This window comes from Rana temporaria, chromosome 6 (assembly GCF_905171775.1).
Source record: "Rana temporaria chromosome 6, aRanTem1.1, whole genome shotgun sequence".
In the NCBI taxonomy this organism is placed as follows: domain Eukaryota; kingdom Metazoa; phylum Chordata; class Amphibia; order Anura; family Ranidae; genus Rana; species Rana temporaria.
Genome location: NC_053494.1, coordinates 137,251,138 through 137,271,113, shown reverse-complemented (window position 1 = coordinate 137,271,113; position 19,976 = coordinate 137,251,138).

Here is a 19,976-nt window from a genome sequence, read left to right as displayed (position 1 = left end):
CATAAATCGGCTGGCGTAAGCCCGGCAAATTCAAATTTGGATCAGGGGGGCGTGTTTTATGTAAATCTACTGTGACCCGACGTGATTGACGTTTTTCCCGAACGGCGAATGCGCCGTCCGTGGAATTTCCCAGTGTGCATTGCTCCAAAGTACGCCGCAAGGACGTCATTGGTTTTGACGTGAACGTAAATGACGTCCAGCCCCATTCACGGACGGCTTACGCAAACGACGTAACTTTTTCAAATTTCGATGCGGGAACAACGGCCATACTTAACATTGTTGCGCCGCACTTATGCCACCATATAGCAGGGGCAACATTACGCCGGGAAAAGCCTAAAGTAAACGGCGTAAAGTTACTGCGTCGGCCGCGCGTACGTTCGGGAATTCGCGTATCTAGCTAATTTACATATTTTGACGCGTAAATCAGCTTACACGCCCCTAGCGGCCAGCGAAAAATTGCAGTTACGATCCGATGGCGTAAGAGACTTGCGCCTGTCGGATCTAATGGATATCTATGCGTAACTGATTCTAAGAATCAGGCGCATAGATACAACGGCTCGGATTAGGACTTACGACGGCGTACATGGCGCTGCGCCGTCGTAAGTCCTCTGAGAATCCGGGCCCTACTTCTTAGTTTGAAGGTTAGGCCAGGCCTTGATGGTCTCGTCCTTCCCTGTTTCAGGGTTTGTCTCCTCCTACCTGGCGTCCTAAGTACTAGACTTCTGGCATGTCTATCTGATACTTACTGGGTTTAATTTCCAGATTGACTGCAGAAAGTTTGTCCAGGACTTGAGACCAATGTGCAAGGTGGTCCTAACCAAATACTGCAATGTCATCCATGTAGACGATGCTCCCAGCCCTTCCAGCTGGTCAGTTACGATGCTCTGAAAGGTGGCCGACATGCTCTTTGTTCCAAATATCATTACTGTGAACCTGAATAATTTAAATATAGCAATAAAGACTTGGGCCCGGATTCTCGTACGAGTTACGCCAGCGTATCTCCAGATAAGCTGTCGTAACTCAGAGTCCGAGCCGTCGTATCTATGCGCCTAGAATCAGTTACGCATAGATTTGTATTAGATCCGACCGGCGTAAGTCTCTTACGCCATCGTATCTTAACTGCATATTTACGCTGGCCGCTAGGGGCGTGTACGCTGATTTACGCCTAGAAATATGTAAATCAGCTAGATACGCCAATTCACGAATGTACGCCCGGCCGACGCAGTACAGATACGCCGTTTACGTTAGGCTTTTCCCGGCGTAAAGTTACCCTTGCTATATGAGGCGTACCAATGTTAAGTATGGACGTCGGGCCAGCGTCGAATTTTTCACGGTTTGCGTAAGTCGTTCGCGAATAGGGCTGGGCGTCATTTACGTTCACCTTGAAAGCATTGACTTCTTGCGGGTTAATTTGGAGCATGCGCACTGGGATACTTTCACGGACGGCGCATGCGCCGTTCGTAAAAAGCGTCATTTACGTGGGGTCACATTAAATTTACATAACACACGCCCACATCTGCCACATTTGAATTAGGCGGGCTTACGCCGGCCTATTTACGCTACGCCGCCGCAACTTTGATTTGAGAATACGGCACTTGGCTGTCAAAGTTGCGGAGGCGTAGCGTAAATAGGATACGTTACGCCCGCACAAAGATACGCGGTTCTACGTGAATCCGGGCGTTGGTCCTGTGATAAGTCCAGGGAGAGTGAGAACAGAGGTAAGCGGTGCAGGGGAGGGCTGTGTGACACAGGGTCACTAACTGCTGACCTTTTTACTCTGTACTTTGCATCACTACTGACCTCTGAACTCTGTTTGATTTCATTTTGATCCCTGAGCTCTGTACTTAGTAATGCAGAGTTCAGAAATGAGTAGTAAATGATGCAGAGTACAGAGGTCAGGAGTAAGTGATGCTTGGTTCAGACATGGATGAGCGAGTTTGGGGTGGTGGAACTTGACTCGCTTGCACAGAGTCCTGACCTCAACCCAATGGAATACCTTTGGGATAAATTAGAGCAGAGACTGCGAGTCAGACCTTCTCGTCCACATCGGTGCCTGACCTCACAAATGCACTTCTGGAAGAATGGTCAAACACACTCCTAATCCTTGTGGACAGTCTTCCCAGAAGAGTTGAAGCCGTTATAGCTGCAAAGGGTGGGCCAACTCAATATTGAACCCTACAGACTAAGACTGGGATGCCATTAAAGTTCTTGTGCAGTGTCCCAATACTTTTGGCAATATAGTGTATATACTGTACATCTGTTCTATTTCCTTCCTAAGGTACTTTGTTGAATTTAATATGGAGACGGTGCTAGCCGTTGTTCTACACTGATGACTATTTGGCTGATTTACTAAAGTATTTGTGAATAATCGCACAATAAATGGTCTTTAGATTCACTTCAGTTATCCAAAGATGTGAAAAGAAAATCCCTGTTTTACCTTTTTATCTGCATATGTTGGAATACTAGAAGTGACTCTTCACAATTTATTGTGTGAATATTCTCAAATTGTTTAGTAAATCTGTCTTTTTGTCATGTTTGGGGATAATAAATGCCTTGAAACATGCCGTGTTTTCTGGAAAAAGCCATTTGAAAACGGGTAGATCGTAGTCATACAGGGGTTCACATGATTAGCAACAGTATCTGGGGGTCTTGCTTTTTCTGTTGGATCATCTGTTGAACATTATGGAGAATACAGCAGGAGAAGTGAGACTTCATGATGAGACAGATTGTAGAGATAGGAGATTCAATAGGATGATCTTGTTGCAACCACTATTATTTATCAGTAACATAATCTGCTCTGAGTCTATTAGTGTAGGCATATTCGGGAAGGTAGGTGAAAGTACATTGGAGATGGGCAGTCAGGGCTGCCATCAGGGGGTAGAGGCATTACACCTGTAAGGGGCCCGAATGTTCCCAGGCGCCCGGTCGCCCCCCTTCTCAGCTTGTGGCTCAGAGGAGAGGAGAAAACTTTAATTTCAGTAGTCCCCCCCCCCCCTTTCATGTTGCGGCGAGAGGAGAGAAAACACTTTTACTTTGTGGTCGGAGGAAGTGGTGAGTGAGATGCCAGTGTCATTTTCGGCAACCCTAGCCCCCTTCCCCCCAGTTTCCAATTCGCGGCCAGCCGCCCCGGTTCTCAATTCGTGGCAGCACCCCCTGATTCTCAATTGGCGGTAGAACCCCAGTTCTTAATTGGTGGCAGCACCCCCCCGGTTCTCAAATCGTGGCCAGCCCCCCTGATTCTCAATTTGTGGCAGCACCCCTCGGTTCTCAAATTGTGGCCAGCCCCCCCCCCCCGTTCTCAATTGGCAGCAGCACCCCTCGGTTCTCAATTTGTGGCAGCACCCCCTGATTCTCAATTGGCGGTAGACCCCCAGTTCTCAATTGGGGGCAGCACCCCCCAGTTCTCAAATCGTGGCCAGCCCCCCTGATTCTCAATTGGCGGTAGCCCCCCCAGTTCTCAATTGGTGGCAGCACCCCTCGGTTCTCAAATCGTGGCCAGCCCCCCCCCTCCCGTTCTCAATTGGCGGCAGCACCCCTCAGTTCTCAATTCGTGGCAGCACCCCCCGATTCTCAATTGGCGGTAGACCCCCAGTTCTCAATTGGTGGCAGCACCCCCCGGTTCTCAAATCGTGGCCAGCCCCCTTGATTCTCAATTGGCGGTAGCCCTCCCAGTTCTCAATTGGTGGCAGCACCCCTCGGTTCTCAAATCGTGGCCAGCCCCCCCCCCCGTTCTCAATTGGCAGCAGCACCCCTCGGTTCTCAAATCGTGGCCAGCCCCCCCTGTTCTTAATTCGTGGCCACAACCCCCCCCCCCCCCCCCGGTTCCCGGTTCTCTGCTCCAGGGGGCCCATGCCTGAAGCTATGTTCTGATGGCTGCCCCCTGTGGGCAGTAACCCCATAGCAACCAATCAAAATGATCTCTTCACTGTGCCAACTACAGTAAGATGAAATCTGGTTGCTGTGGGTTAATGTGCTTTACATGGAAATAAAAAAGAAGTTACCGCGCTAATATACAGTCAAAAAAATTACTAACAGAGCTGCAACAACACAGTGTCATACATACACAGTATAAATGGAGAAAAGGGAAGAGATGTTGCGCTAATAATTAACTAAATCTAAACAATAATTGATAAGATAAAAAATTGAAACCAGTAGACCCAAATTAATGGGAAGCTGAAAAGGAGGTAAAAAATAGTCCCAATGTGTCCACAATAAATAATTCATATGTAGGTGAACAAATAATGAAGAACAAAATGAGACAGCCACCACCACGATGCAATAAAGATTGGAGGCTTACCACAAGGCAAGCAGTAAATGCTTACGGCTGCAAACCCCAGCCAGGGCCTTTAAACAATCCTCACGGAGGGGGGGGGGAGGGAGAAGAGAAGAGGTCGGAACCCCCAATCGAATCCACGATTTGTTGTACCGTGTTACAAAAGAAACACTCAATGGTGAAGTATATCGTGAATCAATTGCACATAAAAATATAAATAGTGACTTGAGAACCACCACCACCGACACCCTAGGAATCGGAGGCTTACCAGAGCTTATGAAATAATCAGCGTGTGGCTAAAACCCTAGCCTGGGCCTTTAAGGGTCCTGGAATATACTGACAATCCTTGGTAATCCTCCGTGTTCAGCAAGTATGTAAAAAGAGTAATGGAGCCCACATAGTGAAGTATATAAAGGCTAGACGTTTTAATAGATAAGATTACACTTACAGTGTTAAAGCACAATAAAAAGCAGAGAGATAAGCCGGCCGGCTCGGAACAACGCCCGTCCACTCTGAACACCACGTCCTGCGTCAGCACGCTACCTTCCCGACGCGCGTTTCGTCATAAATTGACGTCATCTGGGGTACGGGCGACGTGCTGACACATCGCATAAAATACACTCCAGCCGTAACCAAGCCTCGATCTGAATCCGCGGGCTAATTGACCGCCCATGGTGGCCACGCTGGGACAATTTAAAAAATCAAATCAAATAAGAATTATAATTAAAAAGGCCCTCTTGTGGTCAAATAGTAAAAAAGCAACCAGGGCAAAATGAACATAGAGTATGTTAATAGTGTAGCAACATAGCAGAACGTCATTTTATACGGGCATCTGTTAGAATCTACAGAGGAAAAACTTGTTGTTTATATAAATAATCCACTCTGTATGACTAACAGAAAAAATCAAACAAATTAGAAATATGGAGCACATAAATTTTAAATTACAGTGCAAGAGTGAATAAGTTAGTGACAAAAAATAAGTGTCTTAAAAAATGTTTTATATTTTATATTTAAATATATAAAAATAAAAAGACCTAGATCAGAGCAAATATTTAAATAACAAAATTGATCTAGGATGGGTGAATGTCAATTCAATATGTAGGAATAAAATTAATGTGATTATGGTGTGTTGAATCAAAAATATAGTAAAATACATAAATAATATTCCGTGAATATGTGAATGTGATAGAAAATTGATGAATAATTTAATGAAAAATAGATATAATAAAACATAAAATGTGAAAAATGTGGAAAATAAATATATAAATAAGACTCCAAGAAAAATATTTAAACAAGGCCCATTAGTGACCATCATCAAAATAAAAGATATAAAAATAATTAAAAATGTATGTATAAAGAGTGAGTATAAATGTCTGGAATTTATAGGCCCAATTATGGGCCAACATAAGGGTCCACCTGCCATTCAGATCGAGTTCACAAATACAAAGTGGACCATAAAACATACAAACACCAAACTTTAAAAATCAAGAGTTGTCAATGAAAGCATTAACGTCAACCTCGATGTTGAGTCCATATGGGGTATAACTTTTAATTTTGTGGACCCATAGCATTTCTGATCTAGAAATGCTCCTCACTAGTGGGCTACCTCGCCAATGAGGGCTATATCTGTCAATCCCCAATCTACCAGTGTAGGAAATGTCGGGTGTGTTCCCTTAGTGGCTGTACCCATAGAAGAACTCATAATTTTACTTCTACGGTTACAGGTGAACAACACACAATTAAACCCTTCATCACATGTGGGACGGAGGGTGTGGTTTACTTACTTCAATGCCCTTGCGGGCTCCAATATGTGGGTAGAACCAAGAGAGCTCTCTCAGTCAGACTGAATGAGCATATAACAAACATTTTAGCTGGATTTTTAAACCATTCAGTATCAAAGCATTACCTCTTGGCACATAATAAGGACCCCTCAAAGACCATCTTTCTGGGGATTGACAGATATAGCCCTCATTGGCGAGGTAGCCCACTAGTGAGGAGCATTTCTAGATCAGAAATGCTATGGGTCCACAAAATTAAAAGTTATACCCCATATGGACTCAACATCGAGGTTGACGTTAATGCTTTCATTGACAACTCTTGATTTTTAAAGTTTGGTGTTTGTATGTTTTATGGTCCACTTTGTATTTGTGAACTCGATCTGAATGGCAGGTGGACCCTTATGTTGGCCCATAATTGGGCCTATAAATTCCAGACATTTATACTCACTCTTTATACATACATTTTTAATTATTTTTATATCTTTTATTTTGATGATGGTCACTAATGGGCCTTGTTTAAATATTTTTCTTGGAGTCTTATTTATATATTTATTTTCCACATTTTTCACATTTTATGTTTTATTATATCTATTTTTCATTAAATTATTCATCAATTTTCTATCACATTCACATATTCACGGAATATTATTTATGTATTTTACTATATTTTTGATTCAACACACCATAATCACATTAATTTTATTCCTACATATTGAATTGACATTCACCCATCCTAGATCAATTTTGTAATTTAAATATTTGCTCTGATCTAGGTCTTTTTATTTTTATATATTTAAATATAAAATATAAAAAAAATTTTAAGACACTTATTTTTTGTCACTAACTTATTCACTCTTGCACTGTAATTTAAAATTTATGTGCTCCATATTTCTAATTTGTTTGATTTTTTCTGTTAGTCATACAGAGTGGATTATTTATATAAACAACAAGTTTTTCCTCTGTAGATTCTAACAGATGCCCCTATAAAATGACGTTCTGCTATGTTGCTACACTATTAACATACTCTATGTTCATTTTGCCCTGGTTGCTTTTTTACTATTTGACCACAAGAGGGCCTTTTTAATTATAATTCTTATTTGATTTGATTTTTTAAATTGTCCCAGCGTGGCCACCATGGGCGGTCAATTAGCCCGCGGATTCAGATCGAGGCTTGGTTACGGCTGGAGTGTATTTTATGCGATGTGTCAGCACGTCGCCCGTACCCCAGATGACGTCAATTTATGACGAAACGCGCGTCGGGAAGGTAGCGTGCTGACGCAGGACGTGGTGTTCAGAGTGGACGGGCGTTGTTCCGAGCCGGCCGGCTTATCTCTCTGCTTTTTATTGTGCTTTAACACTGTAAGTGTAATCTTATCTATTAAAACGTCTAGCCTTTATATACTTCACTATGTGGGCTCCATTACTCTTTTTACATACTTGCTGAACTTGCTGAACACGGAGGATTACCAAGGATTGTCAGTATATTCCAGGACCCTTAAAGGCCCAGGCTAGGGTTTTAGCCACACGCTGATTATTTCATAAGCTCTGGTAAGCCTCCAATTCGTAGGGTGTCGGTGGTGGTGGTTCTCAAGTCACTATTTATATTTTTATGTGCAATTGATTCACGATATACTTCACCATTGAGTGTTTCTTTTGTAACACGGTACAACAAATCGTGGATTCGATTGGGGGTTCCGACCTCTTCTCTTCTCCCTCCCCCCCCCTCCGTGAGGATTGTTTAAAGGCCCTGGCTGGGGTTTGCAGCCGTAAGCATTTACTGCTTGCCTTGTGGTAAGCCTCCAATCTTTATTGCATCGTGGTGGTGGCTGTCTCATTTTGTTCTTCATTATTTGTTCACCTACATATGAATTATTTATTGTGGACACATTGGGACTATTTTTTACCTCCTTTTCAGCTTCCCATTAATTTGGGTCTACTGGTTTCAATTTTTTATCTTTTCAATTTTTTATCTTATCAATTAATGTGCTTTACATGCCACCTTGTACTTTTAAATACCCTATTAAATAAGATTATTTTTTGGAACAGTTCAGATGTGTGAGTAAGAACAGAGTAAGGTCCTTTTCACACAAGCATTGGACTTTACTGCCCTTCTAAAAAGCAGTCCACAATACTGCCACCTTCTGAATTACCATTTTTTTTTTGTTTTCTATCCCAAGGGGGAATTTACATTAAAATACAGCACCAAAACTATGTGGCAAGCATTTGGCCAGCGGCACCACCTGTTAAGTGCCATGGGTCAAGGTAAGTTTGACACACTGAAAAGCATTGCAACTTCAAGAATGTGTATGGACTTGAGCAGCAGTAATGTCAAGGCAGTCAGTGGTGGTAAAAACACAGATTAGCCACCTGTTTTTATTGCCCCTTTGCTGTCTGCAGGAAAAGGACCTAGGTTTCACCTGAACCAAACAAAAGCATATGTTACTGTATTTTCTGCGGTTATCTTCGTCACACACGTCTGTAACTGTTGTCTAAGGCTCCATGCACACTGGACGCTAAAATAATGTTATAAAAACGCCAGTAGCTTTGCAGTGAGTCTTTCAAAGTTGTTTTTTTTACGTTGTAAAGCGTATTTTAAGGGCCCTTTCACATGGGCGGACTGTATGTCCGCTTTTTTATCCATCCGTGTACGTATGAGATCGCGGATGTCAGCGGATGAACCTCCACTAACACCCGATCTCGCCCGGTTCCACATTCCTCTGATTCTGCAGACAGAGGAAAACCCTATTTTTTCATCCGTCTGCCGATCGGGTGAACACGGACAGATGGTCCGCGTCATCCGATCCCCCCCATAGAGGGGAGCGGAGAAAAGACAGGGTGGTCCCTGCACAGTGTGCGGGCTCCGCCCTGTCATCTGCCGGCTCAGCGGGGGTCAACGGAGCGATCCCCGCTAAGCAAGCGGAGGTTCACGGGGCGGATCATTACTGATCCGCCCCACGTGAAAGGGCCCTAACAGGTTTTTTTTTTTTTTTTTATCTTCAATGGATCATAAACGTTAAACGTTAAACGCTGGTGAGCCAAGTTTTTGAGCGTTTATCAGCGTTTGCCGTTTTTTATGGTCAGAAAAACAACTTCTGAATGCCATTTTAGGGCGTTCAGAAAACTCCACTGCTGATAAACGAACAAAAACTTCCATGTGTGCATGGACACATAGGATAACATAGTTTATGTGCTTTTAACGTCCGTTTTATAAGCTCCAGTGTGCATGGAGCCTAATACTATACTGTTAACATAAATAACATTACCCTCATATTGCAACCTATTCATAGGCGTGCACACAGGGTGTGCCAGGTGTGCCTGGGCACACCCTAATCACCCTGTGCTGCGCAGATTTCCCCTGCTGCTTGGCTGCAAGGAAAAGGTCCCTTTCTTTTTCTCCAAAGTGAGACATCATGGACCTGTTTAGACTCCTGATATGGGGCTCAGAAATAATAAAATAATAATAAAATATGTAAAAATAAATAAATAATAATAATAATAAAATAAAAAAAATAATAATAATACATAAAAAAATAAAAATAATAATAACACAAATATAATAATAATAATAATTTAAAAAAATTGTAAAAAATAAATATAATTGTAATAAAAAAAAACTACTGACACCAACCTCTGCCCCACTGACACTGTTCATGGCCCTGCTGCCCTATTTATATTTAGACACAGGCATGTATGTTGAAGCTTTGGGGTGCACACCCTAATGCAATAGGCTGCGCACACCTATGAACCTATTATATTATTACTAAAAACAGCTTCAACATGTCTGGACAGTAGCACAGCTAACAAATAGTTGTCCTTTTCCAGTCCGGTAGAATGTTCTATAATATCTATCTATCTATCTATCTATCTACAGTTGTGTTCAAAATTATTCAACCCCCCAATGCTGTAAAGGGTTTTAGGGAATTTAGTGTACATTTGTAATTGTATTCAGAATGAAATGCTACAAGGACTTCTTAAAGAACCATATGCAACTAAAATGACATCAATTGGTTTTGTAATACAGTAGTAAATGTTTCTTTTGTGAATTCTTCATTTACACAATTATTCAACCCCTTAAAGACTACCACTCTGAAGAACAGAGGTTCATTGAAGTGTTTTCAATCAAGTATTGAAAACACCTGTGGATGTCAGGGAGCAGCAATAAAGCCTAATAAGCACCAATCAGGCAGCTTTAAAATGACTGTGATACTCGGCTCCTTCTAGACATTTACTGGTGTGGTTACAAACATGGTGAAGTCAAGAGAATGGTCCGGGAAGACAAGAGAAGAGGTGATTACTCTTCACAGGAAGGGCAATGGCTATAAGAAGATTGCAAAGATGTTAAACATACCAAGAGACACCATAGGAAGCATCATTCTCAAATTCAAGCCAAAGGGCACTGTTGAAACGCTACCTGGTCGTGGCAGAAAGAAGATGCTGACTTCGACTGCTGAGCGCTACCTGAAGGGTAGAGTGGAGAAAAGTCCCCTTGTGACTGCTGAGGAACTGACAAAAGATTTGTCAGATGTGGGTACTGAAGTTTCTGCTCAGACAATACGGCGCACACTGCGTAATGAAGGCCTCCATGCCAGAACTCCCAGGCGCACCCCCTTGCTGTCTCCAAAGAATAAGAAGAGTCGACTGCAGTATGCAAAAATCATGTGGACAAACCACAGAAGTTTTGGGATTGTGTTCTGTGGACTGATGAAACAAAATTAGAAGTGTTTGGGCCCATGGATCAACGCTATGTTTGGAGGAGGAAGAACAAGGCCTATGATGAAAAGAACACCTTGCCTACTGTGAAGCATGGCGGGGGTCAATCATGCTTTGGGGCTGTTTTGCTTCTGCAGGTACAGGGAAGCTTCAGCGTGTGCAAGGTACCATGAATTCTTTTCAGTACCAGGAGATATTGGATGACAATGTGATGCAGTCCGTCACAAACCTGAGGCTTGGGAGACGTTGGACCTTTCAACAGGACAATGATCCCAAGCATACCTCCAAGTCCACTAGAGCATGGTTGCAGATTAAATGCTGGAACATTTTGGAGTGGCCATTGCAGTCACCAGACTTAAATCCGATTGAGAACCTCTGGTGGGACTTAAAGAAAGCAGTTGCAGTGCGCAAGCCTAAGAATGTGACTGAACTGGAGGCTTTTGCCCATGATGAATGGGCGAAGATACCCGTAGATCGCTGCAAGACACTTGTGTCAACCTATGCTTCAAGTTTAAAAGCTGTTATAACTGTAAAAGGATGTTGTACTAAGTACTAAGATTGAGTGTCAATTGGGGGTTGAATAAAACTGATAATGATGTGAGCACAGAAAAGACATTTGTGGTTATTTCATTATAAATGTTATGTTATATTTGTCTGACCTACACGTGCCTCTTTGATTTAATTGTAAGCAGGATGACAGGATGATCAAAATCAATGTCAAACTGGGCAAAACAATCAATTTCAGTGGGGGTTGAATAATTTTGAATACAACTGTATCTATCTACTACCCCTGTTTACCTTTTCTCTGCTACTTGATCCAAATCCTATACTGCCTGCAGGGCCGTCTTTAATATGATTTGGGCCCTGGGCAAACATTTTTTTTGGGCCCCCCTCCAGCTTATTTTGGGCCTGGCTGGTTCACATGTATGTTTTGGGCGGTCCTCATTTGTGCAGGTACAGCAGCCCATTGATTTGAATGGGCTGCCATGCCTTTGTTTCCTGCAGAAAAAAGGTGCATTCAGCATTTTAAAAATACAGTTGCCTTGAATTCTGCTTTTGCACCATGCTACTTACCTGCAGTTCTTGCACCATGCTACGTACCTGCAGTTCCTGCACCATGCTACTTACCTGCAGTTCTTGCACACACAAACGCACTGTGTTTTTAAAAGCGTGACCTAAACGTCTAAAAATGCAGCAAGTTTGACAGTGCGGGAACTGCAGATAAGTCACAGCAGACAGCAGAATGGACAGACAGTGCTGTATTTCAGTGTTTGATGGGCATAGGCGTGCCGTGTGCGCAGCCTAATACATGAAGCATGCGCTTTTCTTTGCAGGAAACGCAGGCATGGCGGCCCATTCAAATGAATGGGCTGCTATGCCTGCGCAAATGTGGGCCGCCAAAACACATACATGTGAACCAGCCAGGCCCAAAATAAGCCCATCAAGCAGTTAAATACAGACAGTAATGCCATGTGCTCTGAGGCCTTACTCAGCCTGGACTGCAGGTCTGGTCTGTGATTTAAAGAGTTCCTCTATTTTACACATGGCATGGCACAGGGTCCCATGGTGCTAAAGCAGAATGGACAGACAGTGCTGTGACCCCCATGCCATGCCATGTGTAAAATAGAGGAACTTTTTAAAACACTGACCAGACCTGCAGTGAATCATCAAATATTATAAAGACTTTGGGCACACTCTACAGAAAACTTCTATTTACAATATAGATTAGCAAACAGTGACATACCTTGAGGAGCAGGACATGAAGAAGTCAGCCTCGGGAAGAGCAAACTGGGGATGTTATAAAATCACATTCTAATTCACTTTTATATACAAGCAGCACCCAGTGGCAGGAAGGGAGAAGTGCACGTCTAAAGGGAAGCCAGGGGTGCTGTACATTTTAAAACACTGGGAAGGTAAGCAGTACTGTCACTGGCTGCGTGCCGCTGATGATTTTCAGCCTGATTTGTGGGCAGCACAGGGGCTTAATGGGCGGCAGGGCCGCCATCAGGAATTATGGGGCCACTTACACAGCTTCAGGCATGGGCCTCCTGGAGCAGAGAACCGGGATGGGGGGGTGCTGCAGCCTGAAATTGAGAAGCAGGGGGGGGGGCTGCCGCGAATTTAGAAGCGGGGGGGCCCTTTACAAAAAAACAAATAAAGAAAAAAGAAATAAACAAAAATATATATAAAAAAAACGGGTGTAGCCATCCTCTGGGCCCTTTAATAAAAAGAAAAAAAGAAATAAAAAATATATATAAAAAATATATTTTAAAAAGGGGGTTGCAATCTGGGGCCCTGGGGACCTCTGGGCCCTTTAATAATTGTTTTTTAATAAAAAAAAATTACAAAAAAAAGGGGGTTGCCATCCGGGACCTCTGGGCCCTTCAATAAAAAAAAAATATATAAACATTTATAAAAAAAAAAGGGTGTTTGCCACATGGGGCCCTGGGGACCTCTGAGCCCTTTAATAAATATATATATATATATATATATATATATATATATATATATATATATATATATATATATATATATATATATATATAAAAGAAAAAAAAAGAAATAAAAATTTAAAAAAAATGTTTTTTTATAAAAAAAGGGGGGTTGCCATCCGGGGGCCCTGGGGACCTCTGGGTCCTTTAATAATAATAATAATAACATTTATATTATATATAATATAATATAATATAATATATGTATATATATATATATATATATATATATATATATATATATATATATATATATATATATATATATATATGAAATAAAGAAATATAGAAAAAAATATTTTTTTTATAAAAAAAGGGGGGTTGTCATCCGGGGCCCTGGGGAACTACGGGCCCCTGGGGACCCCCAGACCTCTAAAAAAAAAATGGCCCTTTAATAAAAAATAAAATAAAAATATATAAAAAAAAAATATTTTTTTTAAATAAAAATAAATAAAAAATTGGGGGGTTGCCATCTGGGGCCCTGCCATCTGGGGGTTGCCTCCGGACCCCTAAAAAAAAAAAAAAAAAAAAAAAATTTTTTTTTTTTTTTTTTTTTTAAAGAGGGTTGCTTTGGGCCCCCAACAGTGACATGGCCCAGGGCACCTGCCCCATTTGCCCTGCGGTAAAGACGGCCCTGACTGCCTGGATACAGGTACAGTCATGATGAGCATTCATGGATTTAAGACCAACCTGACAAATAAATTCTGTTCATTTGTGCTGGGTCCTTAACTTCTGATAGTGGTGGTGTACATTTTATTATGGAGTAGATTTTTCAAGGAGCAGCAGCCAAAGCACTAAAAATGTATTAAATCAGACATTAGAAGCATCTTAATTAGCAACATTAAGTATCTTCCACTGCTGAATTTCAATTGGAAGCAATGAGCATGGAAATAAATATATTCCTGTCTGAGCGTCAGCGCTAAATGCAAATGCATTTCATAATTACTTAAATGAAAGCATGACAAACGTATTCATTAATGGGAATAAGATGGGACAGTTTGTCATAGCCTTTTATGTAAACAGTAAGACATTTCCTCTTAAGAGAAAAATGTAATCTGTAGTACTCATAATGCCACTCATTTATGCATTAGCTTACTTATTCCAATATGTTCTCACTTCCACCTTTATCCTATTATCCGTGTATGCTCATTGTAGATCCCCACTTAAATAAGTTCTAAAGTCAGAAGGTTTTTATCTTAATGCATTCTAGCATTAAGATAAAAAACCTTCAGTGTGTAGCCACCCCCCGATACTTACCTGAGCCCCATCTCGATCCAGCAATGTGCACGAGAGTCTTGGCTGTCTGGGACTCTTCCTCTTCATTGGCTGAGACTGCAGCAGGGCGCTATTGGCTCCTCAATCAAAGTCAGTAAGCCAATGAAGAGAGAGAGTGGCAGGGCCGAGCCACGGCTTTGTGTCTGAATGGACACAGAGCAGTGGCTCGGCTCAGATGCACCTCTAACAAGCTGCTTGCTGTGGGGGCACTCAGCAGTGCAAAACCACTGCACAGAGCATGTAAGTATAACATGTTTCTTATTTTTCACTACTTTGATACCGGGTTAATTCTGGCATTCCTCTCCTGCATGTAAAAATATTTTTTTTTGCTAGAAAATCACTCATCCAAACATTGTATATGTATATATCCAAATATAGATATAGATAGTTATATCTATATCTATATATATATATATATATATATATATATATATATATATATATATATATATATATACACACTCAGTGGCGGTGCGTCCATAGTGGGCGCAGGAGCGCAGCCACCTCTCTCCTGCACCCGTCACTCAACAATAGATTCATGCATTGCATGAATCTATCTTTTGTCGCCGCTGCCTCTCACTATTCGTGTGTCCGGCCCCCTGTTGAGCGCCGGCCATCTGAATAACAGCGGTGGGTGTGTTTTGGAAGCGCCTGATTAGAGCCGTCGGCTCTAATAGGCTTCCCGATTACAGCCTGTGGGCTCTAATCGGCTTCCAAATGGTTAATCAGAGGGCACACAGGCTGTGCGTTCCCTGGTTAAACAGTGCTGTGTTAGGGAATCACTTCCCTAACACTGACCCGCCTCTCAGCCAATCAGGTGCACCGGGTCTGGTTACCGGTCACCTGATTGGCTGAAGCAACATCGAGGGAGTGTGGAAAAGACGGCGCTGACCCGAGGAAGGTAAGTGCCGGGCTGGGGGGAAACTGGCTGCATTTGGGGGGAAACTGGCTGCCTTCCTCTGGCTGCGTTTAATGAGCACAGTGGTGGCAATTGATGGATGTTGGGTTTTTTCAGTTCATTATATAGACAGTGAGCAGAGTCACAGCCCATCCTCCCTCCGCTCATAGAAGGTGACTGACTGAATACTGAGAGATACAGGCCGCCATTGTTAACCCTTTCCCTGGCCAAGCTGTTCTTCCAATCCCCCCCGATTGAGGCTCCAGTCCACTGTCCAGCTCCTGTCACCATCACGTCGAACTCGGCTCTGAGACTCAAGTCTGACGTGACTCTGTGACGTCACTCGTTTCTAGACGTCAAGCGGCCCAGGCGTTAGCAACGAGTGCAGTTGAGAGGCTCCACCCACGTCCTCCTCCTGGTATTCTGGTCTGTCAGTGCGGTGTAACTACATTAGATGAGTCTCTCTCTCTGCGCCGCTGATCGGCTGATGTGAGAGAGAGACTCGGGCAGCGACAGCAAGCGAGAGTGACATGATTGTCAGTGCAATTTTTTTTCGTGGGGGGGGCAATTGCCCCCCCCCCCCCTGGATCCGCCCCTGGTGTACGTGGCAACAGGCTATGTTCAGATGGGCGATTAGTACACCCTGCGATTTCAATCGGCAGGAATCAGCAAACTCCTGCATCTGGGTCTCAGGAGCTGCTTCCTGATTGGCCGCGAGGAGAAGCAGGACGACATTATCGAATATTAATCTGCTAATGTCACACAAGTGGGTCGGCTTCAGCCGCAGTGCTCTGCCCCAACCCACCCTTATTTGATGCCAATTAGGGACTCTGGCTCTAATCACATACTTTAAAAAAAAACATAAAATCCTAATCTACATGCGGGGTGTCGGATGCTTGGATTAGGGGGGCGGTACCCCTGCTCCCCTAATGGACCGGCCGCCACTGTGCATGACCCTTTAATTTATTTTTATTATGCTTGTTGTTACAATGCATTTTGGCAAGCGCAAAAGAAAGGTGAGTTGGTGTGCTATTAGGAATTAATCACATTGCTGCGCTATAAAAGGGATACACGTTTTTTTTTTTTGCGTGCATTCCGACAGGACACAAATGTAAACATAGCCTTAGTCTCAAAGGGCACACATTACTCTTCCATCTCTCTACTAGGGGGACTGGCTGCAAACTACATTCATGGCCCATAATAAAAATTCATTTTGGGAGAATTATGCATACAGTATATAGCAAAAACACCTGTCAGACTTGACATAAAATGTAAATATATAAGGTAAAACATATGCTAATTGATCAATATAACACTGGCAATGGTCTGTTATAGGTATATGAATGGAAACAACAGAAATGACCCCATATAGCCACTAGATGGAGAAATACACTTATAACATAAAGGACCGTTAGCTAGTAGCAGTGTAGCGAAGAAATTATACTTGTGACAAATGTAACAATAAAAGGCAAACTAAAAATGGAAAACACATGGGATATAAATATATGTAAGAAATATGTATAAAATAAATACATATTGGGATAGTTACATATAACAACAAGAATACATTTGGGTTATCATTCACTCATGTTCATAATAGCTACCTTGGTTTTTCTGGATTTAGAATTGCTTCATAAGGACAAATTCCATGGGTGCCAATTCATACCCACCAACACGTTGCCACTACCCAAAATGATTTAAAAATATGCCTTAGCCCTGGTTCATATGGGTGCTACTTTGAAATCGTTTTACTTCACTTGAAGTAGCGCGATTTCAAAGTAGCAAGGTCAGCGCGATTTCAGGTGCTACTTAATAGACATCTGTGTGGCTTAATACACAGATGTCTATTGAAGTCATACCTGAAATCTGCAAAAGTAGTGCAGAAACTACTTTCGTAAATCGGTGCGGCGCCACAAAATCAGTGTCACACCGATTGTAACAGTGCCATTGCCTCCAATAGGCTGCTACTTGTCATGCGATTTGATCTCTCAAATCGCATGACAAATCGCTCCAATGTGAACCTAGGCAAAAAGTCAATGCTGTCCTCTCAGGAAGAATTGTATTCTTAAATGTATTTTTTAACGAGTTCGCAGTTAAAAAAATAAAAAAAAAATTGGATACCTTATTTATCTCTCCTCGACCAGGCACTTCCTGGTTCTAGCAGTGCGGGACTGGGCGTGTCGCGATCACCGCAATGGATTATGGGATCGTTCACGTGTGTCACTTCACGATGACGAGACAATATTCCTTTCAGTAGCCAGAGACGAATTCTCGAGAGATTTGGAACGTCACATGACTGCACCCGGTCATGTGACGAGGGCAGATCCAATTCGCCGCAGCATTCACCGCATCCCGGGAAGGAATATACAGGAGGGCTTCAGAGTGCCCGCAATTAAGATGGCAATGTCCATCATAAATTTTTATAAAATATCCTTTTTGGTGAAATCGTCCTCCTAGCGGCTGCGACTATGGGACAAGTTTATTTGTACTATCAGCGTTACAAAAACGTATTAAAAAAAAAACTTTTTCCCACGGAACTCCCGCTTTAACCACTTCCCGCCCGCCATATAGCAAAATTACGGAAGCAAAGTGGCTAAGTTATCCTGACTGCGCATCAGGATGCGCCGCCAATGCACACCCCGGCGATTAGGGATGATACGTGTCCCTCAGACACAACCCATCCCCGATCAGGGTGAACAGCCAATAAAATTGTCTGCTTACCACATGATCGGCTGTGTCCAATCATAGCTGGTCACAACTGGCAACAGAAGAGCCATTACCAGGAGATCCTGGCTTCTTCTCCTCACACACTGATCACGTGAGGAGGAGAGCAGGGATCAGTGAGTGTTTGACATTATACATTATTATACACATTACCGTGCACCACACGGGTCTGGATCTGTCTGGATCTGTCACACAGCACACCTGGATCTGTAACACAGCCCATCTGGATCTGTCAAACAGTTCATCTGGATCCATCACACAGGCCATCAGTGCCACCATCAGTACCGCCATCAGTGACCTTTCATACAGGCCATCAGTGATTAGTCACACAGGCCATCAGTATGACCATCAGTGATCTGTCACACAGGCCATCAGTACCAGCTGCCATGTCCAAAAGATTTTTCTACGCTTGAGGAGGCATATTCAATACTTACTATGCCGGATGATGAGAGCAGTGGGGAGCTCTCATCATCCGATTCTGGTTCGGAATTTGAGCCAGTAGAGAGTAGTGGATCAGGGACTGAATCAGAGGAGGAAACAGTCCCTTTCTAAAAAGAATAAGGAGAACAACAAGATCAGAAGACCTGCCTACCACCAGCAGTTCCATACACCCCAATGGCACCAACACAAACAGAGCTAGACCCTGACCCTAGGAAAAGAACGCCAGTAGCAGCACTGGAATAACACACCAAACCCAAAGAATCCAGGCCCAAACTTTCCTTCCCAATGCCCTGGCAAACCCCTTATGGTCCCCAGGGCCCCCGGATGGCAACCCCCCTTTTTTTTATATATTTTTTTTCTTTTTATTAAAGGGCCCGGAGGTCCCCAGGGCCCCGGATGGCAACCCCCCTTTTTTTATTTATTTAAAAAATAAATCAAAATTAAATTATTTTTTTATATATATTTTTTTGTTTTTATTAAAGGGCCCAGAGGTCCCCATGGCCCCAGGTGGCAACCCCCTCCCTTTTTTTTATATATTTTTTTTAATATATATATATATTTTTCTTTTTATTAACCACTTAAGGATCGCCTAACGCCGATATACGTCAGCAGCATGGCACGGCTGGGCAGAGGCACGTACAAGTACGTTGCCCTTTAAGTGTCCAGCCATGGGTCGCGCCCACGGGGGCGCAGGGGGGCGTGCGTGCAAAGGGGCCTCCCGGAAATTCAGGTCTGCACTGTAGTCATCATTCAGCTATAGCGCAGACGCATAGTGGTTAAGCATACCACTAATAATTGCATGTACACGCTCGTGTATGCCAATGAAAAGTAATGAAAAGTAATGTTCTGAGAGTGAGATAAAAATGTCTAAATAAGCTTATTGCTTTGCAGCTCTTTAGATAGTCCATCTGAATTAAAGAATCACAGATTTAGTTTTAAAAAAAAAGTTAATTTATGATCATCATGAACAAAAAATAAAAACCAATTTCATGCCTATAAAAGTCTTACCAAGAGGAAAAGAGCTTGAAATACAGCAAAATCTGTTAAAAGCTTAAAATGGGTTCCAGTAACTTGACCAGAATGAAAATAATTACAGGGTTCATGTTAAATAATTCCAGCCCAGACAGCTAATTGACTTGCTTGATGTGGCGCAACTAATATAGATGATGTTATAGACGTGGGAGACTTTCAGGCTGGGCTTCATAGAGGAGGTCACCAGCAGCTGGATAATTATCACGTACAAATGTACACAACCCATCTCACCTGGACTCACGGCAACTGCTCAGAGGTAATGTTCCACATTGTTGGACCAAAACAAGTCAAGCCTAATTACCTTAAACTTTATGCTGCTCATTTTACCATGTTATCACTATCGCACTCCAATT